The following is a 14,448-nucleotide window of genomic DNA, read 5'->3' on the forward strand; positions in this document are numbered from 1 at the left end:
TAGACGAAATACACTCAGGTTGCTGTGGAAATCATGTCGCCTCAAGGACACTGGTTGGCAAAGCATTTCGCACCGGATTCTACTGGCCAACCGCTTTGAAAGACGCAGAAGAACTTGTCAGAAAATGCAAAGGTTGCCAAATGTTTGCAAGACAAGCCCATGTACCAGCTCACAATCTTATCTACATCCCACCTGCTTGGCCTTTTTCTTGTTGGGGGCTGGATCAAGTAGGACCCCTAAAGAAAGCAAAAGGCGGCTTTGAGTACATCTTCGTAGCAATCGATAAGTTCACCAAGCGGATTGAATACAAACCACTCGCGAAGTACAGCGCAACCAAAGCAGTCGAGTTCATCCAAGACATTACGCACCGCTTCGACATGCCTAATCGAATCATCACAGATCTAGGCTCCCCCTTCACAGCTATAGAATTCAAAAGCTGGGCACAAGACTGTGGTTTCAGTATAGACTATGCGTCTGTTGCACATCCAGAAGCCAACGGACAAGTAGAAAGGGCTAATGGACTCATACTAGCTGGAATAAAACCAAGGTTATACGAAGAACTAGTGGACTATGGGTCCAAATGGATTGAAGAATTACCGAAAGTAGTATGGGGCCTACGAACTCAAATAAGCAGAGCAACAGGCTACTCACCCTTCTTCCTAGTTTACAGGTCAGAGGCCGTACTACCTGCCGACTTGATCTGGACATCACCAAAGATAGAACAATACGATGAAGGAGAAGCAGAACACACAAGAAGATTAGAACTCGACAGCTCAGAAGAAGTCAGAATAAACGCTACCCTCCAATCAGCCAGATACCTACAAGGTTTAAGACAACACTACAACAAGAGTACCCATCCTCGATCATTACAAGTCGGAGACTTAGTGCTAAGAAGGATACAAAAGACTGACGGACGACATAAGCTGCTCAGTCCATGGGAAGGTTCGTTCATTGTCACAAAAGTCACCGGACTAGGCACATACAAGTTAATAACTGAAGATGGAAGAGAAGTCAGCAATACCTGGCACATCAGCCAGCTAAGAAGATTCTACGCATAGAAGCAACTCAAGAAAAACATATATGCAAGCCACAAGGAACCAACGTTCACAATCGACAAAGGACAAATATTCTTCGACAACATATGTATTAGTTTATATTCATGATCAATAAAGATAATATTCATCCACAGCATGTATTGTCATGACTTTCAACGAGTTGTTTTCATGAAACAAAAAGCAAAATGGCTGAAAACATGCCTAAGCATCCTGGCCGAGAGCAAAATAGCTGAAAACACGCTTGAGCCCGCCGATGAGGGTAGCTAAAAGCTAACACCCGAAACAAAAAGCAAAATGGCTAAAAACATGCCTGAGCATCCCGGCCGAGAGCAAAATAGCTGAAAACACGCTTGAGCCCGCCGATGAGGGTAGCTAAAAGCTAACACCCAAAACAAAAAGCAAAATGGCTGAAAACATGCCTGAGCATCCCGGCCGAGAGCAAAATAGCTGAAAACACGCTTGAGCCCGCCGATGAGGGTAGCTAAAAGCTAACACCCGAAACAAAAAGCAAAATGGCTGAAAACATGCCTGAGCATCCTGGCCGAGAGCAAAATAGCTGAAAACACGCTTGAGCCCGCCGATGAGGGTAGCTAAAAGCTAACACCCGAAACAAAAAGCAAAATGGCTAAAAACATGCCTGAGCATCCCGGCCGAGAGCAAAATAGCTGAAAAGACGCTTGAGCCCGCCGATGAGGGTAGCTAAAAGCTAACACCCGAAACAAAAAGCAAAATGGCTGAAAACATGCCTGAGCATCCCGGCCAAGAGCAAAATAGCTGAAAACACGCTTGAGCCTGCCGATGAGGGTAGCTAAAAGCTAACACCCAAAACAAAAAGCAAAATGGCTGAAAACATGCCTGAGCATCCTGGCCGAGAGCAAAATAGCTGAAAAGACGCTTGAGCCCATCGATGAGGGTAGCTAAAAGCTAACACTCGAAACAAAAAGCAAAATGGCGGAAAACATGCCTGAGCATCCCGGCCGAGAGCAAAATAGAGGGTAGCTAAAAGATAACACCTAAAACTAGTCGACCGAAATTGAACTTCAAAAGACCCTCCAGCTCTTCGTTCCGAAAAGCAAGAGGCTCGGGGGCTACATCCAGATAGGAATACTTTTTCCTCAGAAAAGCACAAGCGCCACTCAAAAAAAAGCATTCGGATGCTGAAATTCGTCAAGGCAACATTCTATGCCGAGTCGTTTTTACATAGCGCGGACGAAAGGTTGTCAACACAAAGATTTACATCTAACAAGTCATAGCATGGACAAAGCACTCGACGGATCACAAAAGAGGAAGAAAAGAAAAGTACTCGACAAATCGAGGGGTCTCGTCAGGATAACGCACAGAGGTGTTTGCGAAGCAGAGACGAAAACGGGACAAAGTACTCAGCAAGTCAAGTAACTTCGACCACACCCAGGCAAAGAATACATCAACGAAAATAAAGAATCTTCATTTAAAGAGGAGTGTAATATTACAAGGGGCTGGTCAATCGGATCAGGCATTGTCATCAGGAAGGGAAATGTCAATATTTAGACTGTCTACAACCCTACTGGCTAAACCTTCGACCTCAGGCTCCATCCTCTCAACGGCATCAAGGTATTCTTGGCTATCAGCTTCCTCTGCTATCTTGGACAGAGGCACCTCTAGAGCAAGGACCCGGACCTGGGCCAACATATTCTTGGTACATACTTGAGCACACTTCTTCGCGAACTCTTGGAAACGAGTTGGAATCCGGGGAATGAACTGCGCCCAAGATTGCCCGTCATCCGCTGGAGTCCAGAGAACATCAGCTACTGAACGAAAAGATTTCCACAAAACGTTCCAATTTTTAGTAGCCGTTGCTAGCTTCCTGAACAAGCCTTCAATAGTTTTTTGGGCCTGCACAAGATCTTTGTCAGCTCCACGCCTAATCAGCTTAGCAAGGGCGAGTTCTTCCTCAGCATGAGTAATTACCTCCTCAGCCTTATTATGACTAGAGTGGACAAGAGCCTTCATTTCATCGATACTCTCCGAGAGCTTCTGCTTCTCAACTCAGAGAACTAGACAAGACACCGAAGAACAAGTCAGCGAAAAAAGAAGTCAAAATACAAGAAGAAATAAGCAGAACCCGTGGCACCTTTGCATTCATTCTTCACAGACTCCACCACGGCATCTCTCTGCTTCTCCGTCTCCACTACCCGGGCACAAAGGGTCTTCTCCTCCTTTTGGTGCATTTGACGCTCTATCTCCAACTCAGCCCGGAGGAGGTCGAGATCGGCTTTCAGAGCGTCCACCTCAGAAGACAACTTTCTCTCATTTTCAGATGAGAAAAAGAAGCTAGAATGATCACGAGAGAAAGACTGAGCAAAAAGAGGCAAAGAGAAACAAGGCGTAAGGACGGAAGAAAAACAAGCATGCAAAAGAGGAGTGGCAGTAAAACCTACCTGGAGCTTTTCACCAAAAGAAGTCACGAGGGTCGACAAGCTCCCCCAGGCTATGGTCAGCTCCGATAACCGATGGGTGGCATCGAACTGTTGCACCACGTCACCGGAAAAAGAGGGACCACCGGAAGCAAGAGAAGGGGAAGGAGAGGCCGGCTGGGGCGAAGAAGGAACGACCAAAGCAACCTCTAGGGAAGCCAGAGCCAAACCCTTAGAAGGACTCGGCGCAACGGCCACAGTCACCTCCGGAGCGGCCAAGTCCGCAACTTCGCCAGGGAGCTCCGAAGCCCCCGCAGCAACTTCATCAATAGAATGTTGTGAGTCCTGAGGCTCGGAACTTGTTGGCATGGCGGGAGGCAGAGAAGAAGTCGATGAAGAAACGAGAGAAGATGAAACACTAAAAAGTGATAAAAGGAAGCACCGATAAGAACAAGAAGAAGGAAGATAGAAGCCAAAAAGATAAAGCCAAAATCTACTCACTCAACCACTTTCTTCTTCGCAAAGCCAAAAGAAGGCCTCGCAGGGGGAACCACTACGGCGAAAATGTCCCCACCACCCGGCGACGGGAGCGGGATAGCCGACAATGGAGCCGCGGAAGAAGCCGGGGCTGGAGCCGTGGAAGAACTCCGCACTGGAGGAGTGGTAGAGCTCGGTACCGAGGCTACCAAAGAACTCGACACCGGAGCTTCAGAAGAAGTCGGCGCGGGAGCCTCGGAAGAACTCACACCCGACCTCCGATTACTTCAAAAAGTTCAAGACTAAAAGTCAAGACAAAGAAGAGAAATTCAATGCAACAGGAATATGAAAAACAACTCACCGCCGCATGATGAGGGGTACTTCATCATCCTCTTCTCCCTCAGCCAAGGAAACCAGAGCACCTGCTGAAAAAGGATAAAAAGTACTCGGTTCAAGAGAGAAACAGGAAAACAAAGGAACAAAGAGTATTAAATGTGCTCACCTAAGAGCATGCTAGCAACAACTGGAGTACCTGAGGGAGTACTTGGTTTGCGAGGCTTCTTGGAGATAGGCAGGCCAAATGAAGACCCATCCGTTTGCCCCCTCTTTGGGACACTGCGAGGACCACAAGGGACTAGACGAGGAACATATTCTTCATATACATCAACAAATCCGGAAGAAACCCCAGGAAGGGCGGTAGAGGTTTGGGACTTACTAGCTGCAGAAGTTCTAGCAAGTTTATCCCCAGTCTCCGCCACGGCGGGGAGAACATCAAGAGGGATCGGGTCGGCAAAGTTCCGCCCAAGCTCCTACGAAAAAGGATAAAACACCGAGACAAAGAAAAGCTAAGCAAAAACAGATGCAGCAAGAGTACATAAAGTACTCAAACAAAAAGATAGACAACTCACAGCTGGGGGCGGGTTGTTGGCTGAGAACTCGGAGACAGCAGGAGGAATGACGCTCACTCCTTTCAGCATCTTCTGGAGATGCTCGAGTACCTCCTCACTAGTCAGCTCAAGAGTTGGGACCATGCATGAAGGATCCTCGGCCCTAGAATACTCGAAGCCAAGGTGCTCCCGCTCTTTCAAAGGCTAAACCCGGCGATAAAGAAAGCTCGAAACAATACCGAAGCCGGTCAAACCCTGCTGTTTCAGCATACTAATCCTATCAAGGAGTGGCTGGATCACTTGAATCTTAGCAGGTGACACAAGTTTCTTGTACCATCGGTCATTCACCACAGGACCAGATCCAGAGTGGACGACAAGGGAAGGAATTAAATTGGCAGCGTAAAACCACTCGGCACACCAATCTTTTACAGAATCGACCAGGTCATAGTCAAAAAACTTAATCTTGAGATCCTGGCGAAACTAAATCCCGCAACCGCCAAGAACGCTGGTTTCTTCACGGCGGGGTTGAGGTTTCAGACAAAAGAAAAAGCGAAAAAGAGATAGAGAAGGAGGGATTCCAAGGAAAGCTTCACAAAGATGAACGAAAACAGAAAGATGGAGAACGGCATTGGGGGTTAGATGGTTTAGACTAACCCTGAAATAACCAAGAAACTGATGAGGGAAGGCGGAAGCAGGAAGGCAAAGTCCGGCGCGGACAAAGGAAACGAAGAGGACAATCTCACCAGGACCCGGAGCTGGAACCCGATGCTCACCCGGAACTCTCCATTCAGCGATGACTTTGCTTTGGATCAAGCCGTCGCTAACGAGCTCGCGCAGCTGGTCTTCGCTTGTTGTTGGAGCCGGCCAAACCTTCTGAGCAGCCCTCATGGCCACGAACTCCTGGTTTTCGATCAAAGAAAGGGATGACTCCTCGTCCACGAAGGTCGCCTGGGACTTGCTTGCGGTTTTCTTCTTTCCCATGAACTGGCGGAAGCAAAAAAGGCACTAGGGAAGATGAAGCTAGGTTGATGGTGCTCGGGTGACAGCGACGATGACGGCGGCGGATTTCTGAAAGCTAGGGTTTAAAGGCAAGAGCTGGGCAGCAAGGGAAAGGAAGATAAAAGGTCTTTAAATAGATTTTTCAGTAATAAAAACGGCCCACAAGGCCCGTTAAAACACAGTGTGAGAACGCAACAGTCCATTTACCGACGCAGCTAAAACAACGGAGGGCACAAATCCACACAACGGTATAAACCAACAGGCAGATTTCAGACTTATCCGTCCAACACCACGGCAGGGCTATCAGATCGCTACAAGAACAACTCATCAAACCAAGAAGAAAGAAAGGGCTACCTCACAAGGAACAAAGGAACCTGGTTATTTAAGAAAGAACTTGGTAATCTTATGAACGAATAGGGATCACAGCAGAAAAGTAAAAGACAACTCAGAAGACAAGATTCGTTCCATTACAAGTGGCTTCAAAAATAGAAGATTATAAATCTTACAAGACCCAATGAACTCGGTACCACAAAAAGCAAAGTAGCAAAGAGGAACACAGACATGGCTAGGCTCTAGAACGACTACGTGTCCCGAATTGCTACTTGGAAGGACAAACTGCCATCAGCTACACTGTTTTCTTCAAAGGACGGAAGCAGTGCATCCAAGGTGGAAATCGGCAGCACGGCAGGGCAACATGGAGCAGAGAAGGTTGGTGGGCATCTGTCTACCCAAGACCGATGTGATGCTAGATATGGTGTTGATCTGCACCGGACAGTCTCAAGACAGGCGACGAGGATCAACCCAGAACTGCTAGATGAAGGAACGAAGCCCATGTCACAAGACTTCCTCCAACTACCGCCACATATATCCTGGCACAATGCTGTCGCGGGATTAGCCTACCTCTAATCCCTATCACAAGACTTCCTCCAACTACGACAAGATGCAAAGGAACTACAAAATATGCCCGGAGGCTGCTCTACTTCACAAACTACCATGTTCATGACCACGAAGGTTTAAACAGAATGTCCAATGGATGAAAACAAGCACTCCGGGACAGTATTTATAGATCAAAGGAGCGGCGCACATAGACTGAGTACCAACGAAATAAGCCTAACAAAGGACACAGTGAAAAAAAAGGACTCAATAATGGATGACTCAGGCGAGAGGGAACAGTACTCGAAGACAGGCATATTTGGAAGAATATACCAGCACAGTACAACCCGTGAACAAAAGGCATTTACACTCAATCACCACTATACAACTACCTCTGACAACAGCAGACTATCAAAGAATACGCCAAGACCTCGCATCCGAGTTCTTCCGGAACAAAACAACAAGGATATACGCTCGGAGGCTGCATGCTGCGAAACTACTCGGATGACGGTTTAATCCAAGACTAAAGGCCTGCTTCGAAAAAATGCCGCAAAACTACTCAAATGATGACATAACCCAACTCTCAGGAACTACTTCAGAACATAAATTTTCAAACAACATAAAGATTCAAGACCCTCTAACTTTTTGTTCCAAATAGCAAGAGGCTCGGGGGCTACACTCAGTGAGTGCCCTTTTTCTTCAAAAAAGCGCACGTCACCAAAAGACTTCCTCAACGCAGACCACTTCAAGACATTACGACAAAAAGAACCCGGAACGAGCCATATTCGAGTTCTTTTTGATAAAACTTCAACAAACAAACAGAGCAACTTCAAGACAAGATCCTCCAGCTACTTGTTCCAAATAGCAAGAGGCTCGGGGGCTACAACCAGATGGACATACTTTTTCTTCAAAAAAGCACTCACCACTCGAAGGTCCCAAGAAGCGCTACAAGGTTTCACTCCAGAAAGCACTCGGATGACGTTTGCTACTACTCATCAAGACCTGAAAAAGCAAAACGAGACTTTCAGAGCTCAACCATGAAGTGCTCGGGGACTTGTTGATACGGGACCCACAGGATACCCCACAAAGGAGAGAGAAGATCTAGTCTAACTAGGATTCTTCCCTTGTAATCCTAGTAGTAGTACTATTCAGTAATCCTACTAGTAACTCTCATTATAAACCGACTAGGACTCTGGCCTCCTGACTATATAAAGGAGGGCAGGGCTCCTGGACGAAAGGGACGACAATTGTACAACACAACATATCACAATCAATCCAACGCAAAGGCTAACGCCGACTGGACGTAGGGTTATTACTCGATCTACGATCGAGGGCCTAAACCAGGATAAATCGACTGTCTCTTGCGTTCACCGTCGAGTTCTGCATACGTCGAAACCCGAACATACTGTCCCGGGGATCCCCGGGGCAGGCTATCGGTGGTAAAACATCGACAGTGGCATACGCAAGGAGAAAATATACACAGATGGTACTGTCAGGTATGGATTTTTGACAACTACAGGGGAACCTAGTAGTACTGATGAGGCTCTAGCTGATAGTAATTGGAAAAATGCAATGGATCTTGAGTACAATGCCTTAATGAAGAATAAAACTTGGCACCTTGTTCCACCTCAAAAGGGTAGAAATATTATTGGTTGCAAATGGGTATACAGAATAAAGAGAAAATCTGATGGTAGCTTGGATAGATATAAAGCTCGATTGGTAGCGAAGGGTTTTAAGCAGAGATATGGAATAGATTATGAGGAAACTTTCAGTCCTGTTGTTAAAGCTGCTACTATTCGTATTATTCTGTCTCTTGCTGTTTCTCGAGGATGGACTCTCAGACAACTTGATGTACAAAATGCTTTTCTCCATGGCAATCTTGAAGAAGAGGTATATATGCAACAGCCACCTGGTTTTGAAGATCCTTCAAGACCAAACTTTATTTGTCGCCTAGATAAAGCCTTATATGGTCTGAAACAGGCGCCCAGAGCATGGTACTCTAGACTAAGTGCTAAATTGATATAACTCGGTTTTCAATCTTCAAAGGCTGATACCTCTTTGTTCTTTTATCGCAAGAATGATGTTAGCATGTATCTCCTTGTTTATGTTGATGATATTATTATAGCCAGCTCTACACCACATGCTACCACAGTGTTACTTCAAGATTTGCAGGGGGAATTTGCTCTAAAGGATCTGGGAGATCTGCATTATTTTCTCGGTATAGAAGTTGCCAAGGTGCGAGATGGCATTGTTCTCACTCAAAGCAAATATGCTTCTGATCTTCTAAAAAGAGTTGGTATGTCAGATTGCAAGCCTGTTAATACTCCATTATCCACTAGTGAAAAATTATCATTACATGAAGGATCATTGTTGGGACCGGATGATACATCACGGTATAGAAGCATTGTTGGTGCTCTTCAATATCTAACCCTCACTAGACCTGATATAGCCTTTTCTGTTAATAAAGTCTGTCAATTTCTTCATGCACCTACCACAGTACATTGGGCAGCAGTTAAAAGAATATTACGGTACTTGAAGCAATGCACAGAATTGGGCTTGAAAATACAGAAGTCTCCTTCGACTTTGGTGAGTGCATTTTCAGATGCAGACTGGGCTGGCAGTGTTGATGACAGAAGGTCTACAGGAGGGTTTGCTGTGTTCTTGGGTTCTAATCTTGTATCATGGAGTGCAAGAAAACAGGCTACTGTCTCAAGATCTAGTACAGAATCAGAATATAAAGCAATTGCTAATGCTACTGCAGAAGTTATGTGGATACAAACTTTACTGTGTGAATTGGGTATTCCTAGTCCAAAGGCAGCAAGACTTTGATGTGATAATATTGGTGCAAAGTACTTGTCTGCTAATCCTGTTTTCCATGCCAGAACAAAACATATTGAAGTTGACTATCATTTTGTCAGAGAAAGAGTTGCTCGAAAATTACTAGAGATTGAATTTGTTTCATCAGGAGATCAAATTGCAGATGGCTTTACAAAGGCCTTGTCTGTTCGGCTGTTAGAAAATTTCAAAGTCAATCTGAACCTAGAGCGGTTAAGATTGAGGGAGGCTGTTAGATAGAAAGGTTAGATGCATGTGTATTTACCTTACCATATTGTGCCAAAGCCAAGAGATCTAGATTGTCTATATATAGGAATAGATCATCTATGTATGGAAGGTTTATATTCAGAAAAGGTTTCTTGGCTTAGCCCTCAAGTTGTAACGCCTATATGTAACTGCCACATGCGGGGCTATTCAATTCAATCAACACGCAACCATCGCACGACCCAGATAGGGCGTCGGTGTTCTCCTCCGCTCCTCTGAACTTTCACACTTATTCCATCCTTGACACATAGATTCACTTGCTACTAGATCAAGCAACTTCAATCTTAAGCCACCCACACCGCCTGCAAGGCCGCAACAGCAGCAGCCGCAGGTGCATGGCTGGCGTCAGGCCTTGTAGAGCATGCCGATCTCGACGCGCTGCATGGCTTCTACCCGCTGACGAAGCCGAGCAGCACGCGGTCGAAGAAGCCCGTGTCCCTGCCCACGTGGAACCTCGTCTTGCCCCTGACGTGCACCACCCCGGCCGCGCGCGCCTCCTCCAGCTCCGCCGCCTCCTCCTCGACCTCCGCCGCGGAGGACGCCGTCTCCCGCTCGATGTGCTCGCGCACCGCCCGCACCACCTGCCCCGCGAGGTCGTCCCCCTCCTGCTCCTCGCGGATCGTGCAGCCGTACACCTCGCGGGGACCGAACCGCCGGACCGCGATGCGGCTCTTGGCGTCCACCTTGGCCACCAGCAGGTAGCGGAGCGACACGAAGACGGTGACCCTGTGCAGCGACCGCATGTTTCTGATGTAGTGCGCCAGCACCAGGGTGAGCCACCGCCACTCGCCCACTCCTGCATGTTGCTGTAGAAGAAGCAGAGCCCCGGGACGCGGCGCACGTCGGGCCCGGCCAGCAGCTCGCCCAGCCGCTCCAGGGTCACCTTGTTGGCCATCTCGTACTCCGCCTTGCGCTGCCGGCCGTATTACCGGGTGAACATGACGAGCGCCAGCACGAGCGAGATGGCGAAGGGCAGCCAGCCGCCCTTCATGATCTTGGTGCACACCGCGCTCACGTAGGTGCCCTCCAGGATGAGGAAGGGCACGAAGTAGAGCGCCACCAGCAGCACGTGCGTGCCCCAGATGATGAGCATCACCAGCGTGAGCAGGATGGTGGTGATGAGCATGACGAGGATGACCACCACGCCGAACGCGTTGCCGATGTCCTTGCCGTCGCCGAAGCCGACGATGGCGCCCACGCACAGCAGCATCAGCAGGTAGTTGGTCTCCGGGGAGTAAACCTCACCTTCCTTGTCCCCGGAGGTGTGCACCACCCGGACGCGCGGGAAGTAGTCCAGCGCCACCGACTGCTTGACCACGGAGAAGGTGGCGGAGATGAGCGACTGGCTGGCCACGATCGCCGCCAGCGTCGCGATGACGAACATGGGCCAGTACACGGGGCGCGGCACGAACTTGTAGAACCCGTCGCCGAAGTCGTCCACGTGGTTGATCAGGTACGCCGTCTGCCCGGCGTACGTGAGCACCAGCGACGGGTAGATGCTGGACAGGAACGCGATCTGGATGGACCGCTTGCTGAAGTGCCCGAGGTCGGCGAACATGGCCTCGGCGCCCGTGATGCACAGCACGGCGCCGTCGAGCAGCTGCCAGCCCCGCTTCTGGTTGGTCACGAAGAAGTGGACGATGTAGTGCGGCGACATGGCCTTGAAGATGCCCGGGTAGTAGCTCAAGATGCTGTAGACGCCGATGATCGGGGTGGTGAACGTCCACGCCGCCATGATCGGCGAGAACATGAAGCTCACCTTGGACGTGCCGTACTTTTGCAGCAGGAACAGACCGATCAGGATTCCCGCGGACAGAGCCTTGACAGTCGCTGCAAAAACAAAACGCCACAGGCCATGGCCATACATGATTGATCAGCTCAATTGATCCCCTATCCCATTCCCTGAATCAAATCGATCGTCCGCTCACGTACGTTTGCTGACAGACGGGAAAGGCCCTCTTAGTCCGTCAATAGCTGACAGGACTGAGATGGCCGGCGTGAGGATGCCGTCTCCGATGAGCATGCACATGCCCAGGATCGCCGTGAGCAGCAGCAACCTTCGCGCCGTAATGCTCCGCTCGATGAACCTTCTCAGCTTGCTGGGCCTCCCGGCCACGACGGGTCGAGCCGGGACCTGCAGGCCCTGCTCCTCCTCGGTGTATATCTTCTTGGACGGGAGGATATGCCGATGTTGGCGTGCTGGCACAGCAGGGAGTACATGGCAAATGTGCCGCCTGCAGCGAAACAGATCGAAACACCCTGCTCGCAGTTAGAAACGGCTGGTTTTTCATCGGATTTAGTTTGGGATGGCCGTGTCCATCACCTTCGCCGTGGTCGTCGGCGTTGAGGGCGATGCAGATGTACTTGACGACGCCGATCAGTGTCAGGGTCCAGAACATGATGCTGTAGATTCCCAGGTAGTCCTCTTCGGTTGGGTTTGTCAGGTTCATGGAAGGGTAGACGTAGAGGGGGGAGGTGACAAAGCTAGGTCACCGAATACGACGCCCAGAGTCTTGTAGGCAAGGAGCAGGTCTTTGTAGAATCCCTTCTGCTGCTCAGAAGAAGAGTAGAATGTTGGCGTGAGTTCACTACACCGGTACATACAAACCCTTTGGAACACGGTGTATAACTGTATATATACGAAAACAAATGTAAAATATAGAGTAAACCCCCAAAATGCACATACAAATTATTTATCTATGCTATTATTATGAAAGATAACTTGAAGTAATTTATAAATTCGCATCAAAATTACTCATCTATGCAATCATCAATAATAACCCTAGTAGCTCCTAAGCTGCATCAAAATTGCCCACCTCTCTGCCATGACGAAATGAATAACACAAAGTACTTGCACATGATTTTTCACAATGCTCGCGTAAACGACCATTTAGCCAATTGGAACACCGTTTAAACACTGCATTGATTGTTAACATTTACAAACATTGTTTCGGTCAATCACTTCAGTCAATATTGCAAAACAAACTCAGAGTATATATGCATGTAGGAAACAATGAACATAACGATTTTCATAAGATAGCGATCACGAAAGATATTGGCTCCACATATATCTATTTTCAATTATCATACACAGAGTGATGGACATATTGATTCTCACAACTAGATAAATACATATAGATATATAGAAAGATATATTGCAACCTTCGCGCCGTAATATATCAACAATATATATAGATATATAGAAAGATAGAGAGAGGTACAGATATAGCTACAGATATAGAGGTATACTCTTATCTTAAATTGCTAGCACGTGTAGGCGCGTTGGTTGACTGGCCAGGCCAGGCACGGCATAGTGCGGCGATATATATATATATATATATATATATATATATATATATATATATATATATATATATATATATATATATATATATATTGCTATATTAAACCTAAGGCTGGACGAAAAACTCGAAGCTCGTTCGCTCGCTCGGCTCGTGGCTGGCTCGACTCGGCTCGGCTCGGCTCGTTAAGATAACGAGCCGAGCCGAGCCAGGATTTTAGCTCGTTAGTTATAACGAGCCAACTCGAGCCAGCTCGCGAGCCGCTCGCGAGCTAAACGAGCCAAGCTTCCAGGAAAAAAAGTATCATTTAAGGTAGTTAAATGCATGAATACTATAGTATTTTATTATACTTGTATATATATTAGCGCATATTAATTTTTTTTATTCGATTTAAGGTTGTTAGATTCATTTCTTTTGTATTATTATTATTCTCAAACTTTAGATAAATGCAAATATTATATTTTATGTATTTTTTATACCTGGCTCACGAGCTTAACGAGCCAGCTCGAGCTTTTAACGAGCCGAGCCGAGCTGGCTTTCTGGCTCGTTAGGATAACGAGCCGAGCCGAGCTAGCTCGTTATCTTAACGAGCCAAAACGAGCCGAGCCCAAACGAGCCGAGCCGGCTCGTTATCCAGCCTTAATTACACCTGGGTGTAATCTGTGTACAGAATGCACCCAGGTCAACTGACACGCTTTGTCTGGGCAACCGGCCCAACTAACCTACTAATCAGGCGCGGGCCACACACCTCTACCCTCTCCCAAGTCAACACCGCCCCACCAGGCAGCGAGGCAGGCACACAGCGAGCGTGCGAACGAGTTGCAATTTGTGTACGACGGAAGTTACAATCGGTTGAAAGGATGAGTTGTGAATTGTGTACGGCTGAAGATGCAATCAGCTGACGGGCTGAGTTGGAACTGGTATACAAACGGAGCTGCAACCAGCCGTCCAGGACAGTAGCAACTAGCCTACCCAACCGGAATGCAACTGGTCTACCACTAAGGTTGCAATTTGTGTACGACGGAAGTTGCAATCGGTTGAAGGGATGAGTTGCAATTTGTGTACGACTGAAGATGCAATCGGCTGACGGACTGAGTTGGAACAGGTATACAAACGGAGCTGCAACCAGCCGTCCAAGGCAGTTGCAACTGGCCTATCCAACCGGAATGCAACTGGCTTACCACCAAGGTTGCAATTTGTGTACGACGGAAGTTGCAATCAGTTGAAGGGATGAGTTGCGGCTGAGGGGCGGCGCCCGGGGCCTGTACAGGCACGCGGGGTCTCAGGAGATACAGGCGCGCGGGTCAACCGGGTCAGACTCCGCGCCGGTACGGCTCGCGGTCGGGTGCATTAGCTATACAGA

The 14,448-nt window shown here is 47.9% G+C and overlaps 1 pseudogene; it reads right to left on the reverse strand.

Moving 5' to 3' along the window:
* Window positions 1-10,172: 10,172 nt before the first annotated feature.
* Window positions 10,173-12,673, reverse strand: LOC136469703 (probable potassium transporter 4; annotated as a pseudogene).
* Between the last annotated feature and the right edge of the window lie 1,775 nt (window positions 12,674-14,448).

Source organism: Miscanthus floridulus, chromosome 8 (genome assembly GCF_019320115.1).
Source record: "Miscanthus floridulus cultivar M001 chromosome 8, ASM1932011v1, whole genome shotgun sequence".
NCBI classification, from domain to species: Eukaryota; Viridiplantae; Streptophyta; class Magnoliopsida; order Poales; family Poaceae; genus Miscanthus; species Miscanthus floridulus.